The following is a 9,814-nucleotide window of genomic DNA, read 5'->3' on the forward strand; positions in this document are numbered from 1 at the left end:
TTTTGTGCCAGTTTGGGCGTTCAACTCTGGTTTTGGATCCTTTTCTGGCGCTGGACGCTAGATTTGGGCAGAAGGCTGGCGTTGAACGCCAGTTTACGTCGTCAATTCTTGGCCAAAGTATGGACTATTATATATTGCTGGAAAGCCCTGGATGTCTACTTTCCAACGCAATTGGAAGCGCGCCATTTCAAGTTCTGTAGCTCCAGAAAATCCTCTTTGAGTGCAGGGAGGTCAGAATCCAACAGCATCAGCAGTCCTTTTTCAACCTCTGAATCTGATTTCTGCTCAAGTCCCTCAATTTCAGCCAGAAAATACCTGAAATCACAGAAAAACACACAAACTCATAGTAAAGTCCATAAATGTGAATTTAACACAAAATCTCTTTAAAATCATCCCTAAAAGTAACTAGATCCTACTAAAAACATACTAAAAACAATGTCAAAAAGCATATAAATTATCCGCTCATCAGACGCAGTCAAGCAGCGAATAGCCCTTGATCCTACTGCCCCATGGGTCATGGGAAAGAATACAGTGATGCCTAAGGAAATCAAGTTGATATATTTGAATGATGAGGCTCGGCTTTGGCAGCAGATCCTGAGTAACTACGTGATGCCGAGCACTCATGAGACAGAGGTGACCGCTGCTATGATCACCCTCATCTGGTGTGTGATGGAGGGTAAGGAACTGTATCTTCCACATTTCATCAGGTATTTTATGGCCAGGGTCCATGTCAGAGGCACTCTCCCATTCCCTTATCTGATCACCCAGCTAGGCCGCCGAGCTGACGTCCCTTGGGAGCTTGCTGATGAGAAGCTAACTGCTGCAGACTGCAAGAAGATCATACCTCACAGTAGGAAGTTCCAAGCCTTGGGTTATAGGCCACCTTTCCTTATTGCTTCTGCTGAGGCAGCCACATCTTCAGCTGCCCCTTCTGCATCCACTGCTACACCAACTCCATCCACTGCACCTCCACCTGCTCCTGAGCCCATTTATCATCTCGTGCACCGACTCTTCGCACGTCTGGATTGTATGGAGCGTCGCAACAAGCGACACTATGAGCACCTAAAGTTGATGATCCGATCCGGCAGCGACATCCCTTCCGAGCCTGACACCGCTTCTGAGCCATCTGATGCGGAGGCAGATGATCATGAGGAGGAGGCACATGCCCAGGCTGAGCAGGGAGGACCTGAGAAGGCTGCACCATACCATGAGGAGCCCCACCAGATCCAGGCCACAGATCCAGAGATTCCTCTACAGACAGAGCCTCCGCTTTAGCAGGCAGTTCCTCCTACACTTACCGAGACTGCAGACCCTCAGCCTGCCGCAGAGTCACAGGTAGCCCATCCTTCCGGAGATGACACTTCTTCGCACCCAGCTTGAGTGAGCATCGAGGACGATGCTATTATTTAAGTGTAGGGAGGTCGCCATCTCTGGCGTACTTTATTTTGGTGAACCACTTTTCAGACCCTCTTTTTATCCTATTTTGCTTATTTTTCTGTATTTTTTTTATTTTTATTTTTATCTTATCTTGTCTTCCAATACTTGCACACTTTTTCTTCTTTTGCTGAAATTTTACTGTATTTCTACATTTTACACTTTGGTTTATATATTTATCTTAGATATTCAGTTTAGTCTAGTTGCAATTTTAGTTATTAAGTTGTGATATAGAATATATAGATTAATTAGTTTAGTTTACCCTTTTAGCATACGATAACTTGGATTAATTGGAAATAAAAAGAGTAAACTAAAGACTTTAGTATAACAGAATCACAACAATCCACACACTGTATATATATAGCAATAAATGATTGGTTAATTTACACAACATTTTTCAAGGAAGAATACTAAGATTTTAAGAGCCACCCTAAGATTCACATTGAGAATAATGGGAACCCTTGATTTCTACTTGCATGACATACATAACTGATATATGGTTTTTGAGGCAGAGAACACACAACCTGTGAGTTTTTGAGCTTAATTGTATGGTTACATTTAACCATAATTATTTCATTCTTGTGTGTTTGCCCTTCTTTTTTATTCTGGTGATCTTTACTTTGTTTTAATCGATATGTCCAATATAGAATATAGATACATACCAATATATGATTAAGGCCATTATTTAAATTGTTCACTGATCCCAAATTAGCCTACCTTTTACATCACCCTTGTTAGCCCCCTTGAGCCTTTTAATCCCCTTCTGTTCTATAACCACATCACTAGTCTTAAGCAGAAAAAACAAATTAAAATCCCAAGTTGAATCCTCAGTTAGCTTAAGATAGGAGATTGTGTATCCACTAAGTGTGGGAAAATATGGGAACATGTGTTGATAGGAAAGGATTAAGGTAATAAAATAATCAGAAATTTGGGAGCATGCTCATGTGAAATCAAAATAAACCAAAACACCATGTGCATTGATATATGCTTATGTTTCAAAAAAAAAATCCTTTTAGTTAAATAAGTAAATAAGGGGATAAAATTACCCCAATAATAAGTTTAGTAGAGATCAATGCACATGGAAGTAAAAGCAAAAACAAATTTGGTACATGAGTATTTGACACAAAAATGGAAAAATTGGGAAGACCAGGATAGTTTTGAATTTTTATGTATATGTTAGGTGAGATCTTAGACTAATTAAGAATTCAACTTATAGCTCACTTAGCCTTATATATATACCCCTACCTTTACCTTGGCCGCATTACAACCTTTAAAAGACCTCATGATGTTTGTATGTACACATTGTATATTTGTTGATTGGTTAGATGAAGAACAAAGTTTTAGAAAGCAAGAATAGAAAAGAATAGAGTGAATAACCCCAAACACTGAGTGACTAGAGAGTAAACACGAAATCCAATAAGGGTTCAATAGCTCATCACCATATATCTCTGCTTAATTGTTTAATTGTCTTGCAAGCTTATGAAATATTTTAACCCAACTCAATTGTGACAGTGCTTTAACATGATTTAGATTTTGCTATACATATATAATTCCTTGAAAATATGAATCAAATTAACCATATGTAAGCTTTATATATATAGGTGGATAATAATTAAAATTGCATGATTCATATAGGTAGATTGTATTTAGAATAAATTGTATTGCATAAGATTCCACCATTCTAACTTTACCCTTTCCCTTGGATTTAGCATGAGGACATGCTATTGTTTAAGTGTGAGGAGGTTAATAACCCATATTTTATGATGTATTTTATGCTCAATTTAAATGATTTATTCAATCCTTCACCCACTTATTCATGTAAATTGCATGGTTTTACTATTCCTTCCTTATTTTCTGATATGTGTGAAAAACATGTTTCCTATGCTTTAAAAATATTAATTTTAATTATCCTTTATTACCACTCGATGCCGTGATTTGTGTGTTAAGTATTTTCAGATCTCATAGGGCAGGAATGGCTTAAAGGACAAAAAGAAAACATACAAAAATGGAAGGAAAGCACAAAATTGGAGTTTTGAAGAAAGGCAGCGACGCGAACGTATGGACAACGCGAATGCGTGCATAGCGCGAAATGGCATCGACGCAAACGCATGGAAGACGCGGACACGTGCCCTGAGCAGAACGCAACTGATGCGTACGCGTGATTGACGCGTGACTGATGCGTACGCGTGACAAGGAAAACTCCCAGATGACGCGAACGTGTGACCCACGTGAACGCGTGACAGACGCCACGTACAAGAATCTGCAGAAAACGCCCCCAGCGATTTCTGGACCCTTTTTTGGCCCAATTCTGAATCCAGAAACACAGAATATAAGCCAGAGAATGGAGAAATCAAGTAACAACTTAGAGACGATATACAACACTCACACTTTAGGATTAGATGTATTTTTAGAAAGAGAGGTTCTCTCCTCTCTCTTAGGATTAGGATTTCTCTCAATTTTAGGATTATTTCTCTCCAGTCACAGGTTTAATATTCCTTTAATTTATTTTCTACCTTATTTGATTCTATTACTTTAATTGTCATTTATCTTTTCAATTTGGCTTATGAACCATTTATGTTATGATTTTCTTAATTAATATATTTTGAGGTATTTCAGATTTGATTTTGCTTTAATTTATTTATGAATAATTTTAATTTAATTTAAGATATTTTTTTCCTTTTGGCCTTGGTTAAGTAATTAGTAACACTTGAGTTATCAAACTCAACTGTTGATTGAAATTGGAATTCTTTGCTGATTAATTTGTACTCCAATAACTCTAATCTTTCCATATGAGTTGACTTGGACCTGATGATCAAATCAATTTAATCACTTGACTTTCTTTTGTTTAGTAATGGTTAATTAAAGTGGGAGCAAAATTCAATTTTCAACACACCTGATAAGGATAGCTAGGATAGGACCTCAATTTCTTATACCTTGCCAAGAGATTTTATTATTATTAATTTAATTTTCTTGTCATTTAAATTACTTGTTCCTTATCACAAAAACCCAAATACATACAATTTTCCATAACCAATAATAAATCATACTGCCCTGCAATTCCTTGAGAGACGACTCGAAGTTTGAATACTTCGGTTATTTATTTTTATTGGGTTTGCTTAAGTGACAAACAAGTTTTTGTATGAAAGGATTATTGCTTGGTTTAGAAACTATACTTGCAATGAGAATTTATTGTAAATTCTAAACCATCAATATTCAGTTCATCAATGGTATATTTCTTTGATCTTTTGATTTTATAAATTTTGTAAGAAATAAGAAGAAAAAGAAACAAAAAAGCACAAAATAAGCTGAAAAGGAGAAAAGAGAAATTCTGGGGCACATTTTGGAGCCTTAGGCCATGCTTTTGAAAGCGTGGCCCTTGATTTAAACAAAGAATGGGCTCTTGGTGTGAAAACACCATGACGCACATGCGAACAAGACGCTTACGCGTCGGGCAAGAATTTTTGAAGACCCACGCGTACGCGTGCATGACGCGTACGCGTGGAAGTGGTTGGCGCTCATTTTCAAAGAGAACGCTATGTTGCAAGAGTGAGCATTTTCGAGCAAAACAAAAAAGTGGAATGGGAGTATAGCCATCGACGCATACGCGTGCATGACGCGTACGCGTGGATGTGGCTTACCTGAAGAAGGACGCGCAAGTGTGGGCTGAGCGGCAGCGTGGAAGTGACAAGTTCAAAGGGCCATGCGTACGCGTAAGGGACGCGTACACATGGGAGTGCTCAATTAAAGAACGCTACGCTCATTTGGTGAATGCTGCAAGGGACGCGTACGTGGCGATGGGTGAAAATGCAAAAGCACGCGCAAGCGTGAGGGACGCGTACGCGTAGGTGCCCGAACGCTCTGTTCTCTAAATGAACGCTACGCTCTCCTGGAAGCTGCAACTCTGGCTCAACTAATTCCAATTCAAGCCCATTGAAGCTCCAAAGCAAGCAGAGTCCAATTGACATCACTTAAAGGCATAAGGATCATCTAGAATAGGAATTTTGCATTTAATTGTAATTTGTTTTCAATTTGAATTTCATTTAGTAGTTTAGAAAGCCTATATAAAGGCATCAGTTTCATTTTAGAAAGCTAACACGCACAGTATGAGTAGGAGTAGAATAGAAGGCTCAGGCTGGAGGATTAGAGACTCCAGATCTCTCTTGGAGGATTAGAGACTCCAGAGAGCTTAGCATAGTTTGATACACTTTTATCTTTCTGCAATTGTCAATTTGGCTTATGCAATTGTTTTCAATTTAGCTTAGCATAGTTTGATACACTTTATCTCTCGGTGGTCATACCACCATCTATCTGACTGCCTCAATGCAGCAGATGAACACACAAACATCTCTGGAGTTGCCTTAATGCAACAAATGACTTTTCAACAGGCCCTCTGCCTGTTCTCTATCCTATTTATCATATTACTCTTTTCTTTTTATCTCTTTAGTCTACTCTAATTACTCTTTTCTCTTTGTCTCTTTACTCTGCTCTAGTTTCTCTCTTTAACGTATGTATTTATAGCTTATTTAAATATTGGTATGAATAGTTAGCATGTCCCAAGTATAGAGGTTCATTAAGTCTATACTGAAATAGTTTAACTTTTCATATTATACTTAGCCCTATGCGCAACTCAAGAACTAACTATGTTGCTCCTAGTTCGTTCACTAATCTCTGTTAGTTTCTATCATTAAAACCTTATAGACTTTTTTTTTTCGATTTTTATCTTTTCTTCAACCTTTTATCTTTCCTTTGTCTTTGCCTCACTAATATGTTATTACCACTCCCTAAGAATTTTATGAAGGTAATTATGAGATTCTGAGCTTAAAGTTGTCTTTCTAAAGTTTTTACGAAAAACTGCCTTTTCTGCATTATTTTATTATTTTTTATTAAAATATTATTTATAATTAAATATTGTTATTTAATATTTTATTATTAATTATTATTTTATTAATATATTTTCAAAAATTACCCATTTTTAACTTTTAACATTTAAAATTCACGTTTTACCACCCGTAACTTTTAATATTTCTACTTTAACTACCCTAACTTTAGGAAATTACAAAATAACCCCCAAACACCAAAATAATTACTTCCTTGCCATTTTTAAGATCTAAAGCCTGTTCTTCAATTTTCTTCACCACACTCAAAGTGTTCTTCGTGTTCTTCGTAAATTCTTCAGATTCTTTCTCTGTTTTCACCCTTTTTTCAATCTTTCAGTAACCGATTTTTACCATAATTCAAAATAAAATTGTAGAAACTAAAGCCCCATATTCTCCCCTTGATTACAACACAAATTCAACCCCAATATAAGGATTAGGGTTCCAAATTCCAGCAGCCACAAGAACATGCATTTATAGCTAGAATATCATCAAATTTCATCAAATTTTCACCAAAATTTCAACAAGAATCACTCATATAAACAATCAATTTCAAGCATAACCAAACTATATCATAATCACATAAATCAAACACAATTAATCAAGATTAAATTTACTAAACCCTACCTTGATTTGCTTCCTCAAATCCGGTAATGCTTTTAGGTGTTCTTTTTGCACTTTTTCCTCCTAAAACACATCAAGAACAACTTTGAATCCATAAAACCTCAACTGACCAGACCTTAATCAACATATTAGAAAGGGATTCCTCACCTTAAACCTGCTTGAAACTAACGTTTCTTGGCCCACAAGTCAAGCTAAGCATGATTCCTAACGAAGAATATCAAGAAAACACATGTTTAACCATGTTTTCTTGAAAACTGAATTGAAGATGGAGAGAGACAACCATCTCACCTTATTTTAAGCCTTGATATGTTATATGGTTATGTAGAGGAAGAAGAGATGATCATTTTGGTCGAATTGGAATTTTGATTTGAGTTTTAATTCAGAAGAAATCAAGCTTTGAAGATTAAGAACCAAGAACCTTTCTCTCTTTTCTTTCTCTCTTATTTTCGGCCATTCAAGGTGAAAATGAGCATCTTGGAGTGTCTTGAGGGTGAGGGAAAAGCGTTCTTGATGATGATTGGCTAGTTTGGGAGGTGGTTGAAAAATATCTCAGGTGTATAATTACTAAAACTAGATGTATCGAAATACTCGTAAAAATATCTATAAAAATTCTTTTCTGAGCTATTAGCATCAATGACACTAGTAACATATATCATATGAGAATAGAACATGTATGATGAGGCATTAGCATTGCTAACATCATCTGAGAGTGCTGGTGTTAACCTGCACCAGTAGACTGTGAACCCGGTTAAACCGATCTCCTATTTTTAACTAAAACAGATCAAGTAATATTATAATATTATTCAAGCATCTCTAATATTAATATAATAATAATATTATATTACTATTTCTCTTCTCTCATGAATCGAGACCAGTTCGTCAAACTAAGACTAATTACGGAAATAAGAATCAAAAGCTCCTAACTGATACAGTTCAAAAACTAGGTTCTCCGCGACTGTGTCATCAAACTTATCTCAAAAGAGGTTCTTGGTTATTGATGACATAACGATGATATAGATTGAGGTGCTTGATGATATATCAGAGATGTTCTCTCCACTGATCTTCCAAAAAACTCCGTATCTTCAGAAAAGATCTTGTGTACCCAAAAACTGGGTTGTTACATTCTATCCTCCTAAAAGAAAAAATTTGCCCTCAAAATTTCAGCCACGTGCAGAATCCATCTTCAAGCAGTCTATTTCCTTCAAGCCATCCCGACGAAGAGATCGGTCCATTCCTTACAGCACCCAAATCTCACATAGTCATAGCCATGGAGATCATAATAGCTATGAAGAAAGTTGTGCCTCGCATCGATTTATCATTCGGAACTCGATTAAGCCATGCCTGTTCACAATCATTGAGGTCTTATCTGCACCCAACAATCAACATTAAGGTGATCAGTCTTAATATCTCAAGTTAAGCATGAACATTCCCAAAATGAACACTCACAGACATTCATGCCAAATGTATCTTAAAGATACCCTAACGGCATGAGACACACAAGCAGAGTATGCAGTAAATCATAGTCAGTCCATTCCCCAGGCTCTACTGGGAACGAACTACTCTGATACTAAATTGTAACGACCCAATTTTCTGGTATGTCATGATCATACTAGAAACTGAGCGCTACCAACTTGTCTTCCTAATTATTATCTATTATTTATTATATGAGCCTGATTCATTGTTAAAAGCGTATTTATTTTGCGAGGTACCTTTTTTTTTTTGAAAACGTTTAGATTAATAAACAAAATCATTCATAATCAGTTCACAAATGATAACAGATAAAATAGTTATAAACAACCACACATAAATACATCTCAAGTAGTTGGCAACATTCAGTGATCTAGCCTTTATTAGAGTATAGACTTTTAGTTAGAACACTCCTAGATATAGCTAAATAATAACTATGTACATATATATACATACAACATCCTAGGCCCTGACCTGTTCAAGAAGTCCCTAAGTTGGCACCTAGGCTAGCCTAGACTCTATACTCACTTAGTCCCTCTAAACTACTAAAGCGCGGGAAAGTATGTTATAAGTCTTCAAAACTCAAGTAAGGTGGAACGTCATCAAAAGTGGAACATCATCTACTACTCCTTTGCACGATCAGATATTGCCATATGACGTCTCTCCGGTACCTCATCAAGTAGCCACATAACAGGAGTCTCGTACACAGGATTTAGGTTAAAGTTCACATACAAATGGGGTGCAGATGTTGACTGGTCTCACAGTATATATATATAAACAGATAACAGAGTTCACTCTAGACTCAGAAGACTATCTAGAGTGGAATTGTAAGAACCACAGCTAATCAACCGGTTAACTAAGTAATTAATTGCCCTAATTAGAATTTGAAAAGTTAGAGTGAGAATTTGAGGATTTAAAGGTGATTTTTGGACTCAGTAGGTCTTTTTGAGTTAGAAAATGTGCTTTCTGCGAAAATCGTGAAAAATTGTGAACCAGTTGAACTGGTCAAGTCTGCCCGGTACCGCATGAGAAAAAGTGAAAACCGGCAAAAACCTTAGAAAAATATTAGAAGTTGAAAACCGGGCATTAATTCTAAAGGTTTGGCCCAAAATTGGGCCAAACGGGCTAAAAACACTAACGGGTTGGACCGGGCCCAAGTTGGGCCCAAGCCCGACATATATAAACACTAGGGGTGTTCAAAACCGAACCTGACCGATCTAAACCGACTAACTAAACCGAAAAAACCAAAAACCGAAAAAACTGAAAACCGAAAAAATCGAAAAATACAAATTTGCTGTTTTTATTGCGGTTCGGTTTGGTTTTTGGTTCTGACCATGAAAACCCAAACCGAACCGAACCGAACCGGTTTATGAAAAACCCTAAAAACCAACCCCCATCCCCTCCCAGACCCCAAA

Source organism: Arachis ipaensis, chromosome B09 (assembly GCF_000816755.2).
Source record: "Arachis ipaensis cultivar K30076 chromosome B09, Araip1.1, whole genome shotgun sequence".
NCBI classification, from domain to species: Eukaryota; Viridiplantae; Streptophyta; class Magnoliopsida; order Fabales; family Fabaceae; genus Arachis; species Arachis ipaensis.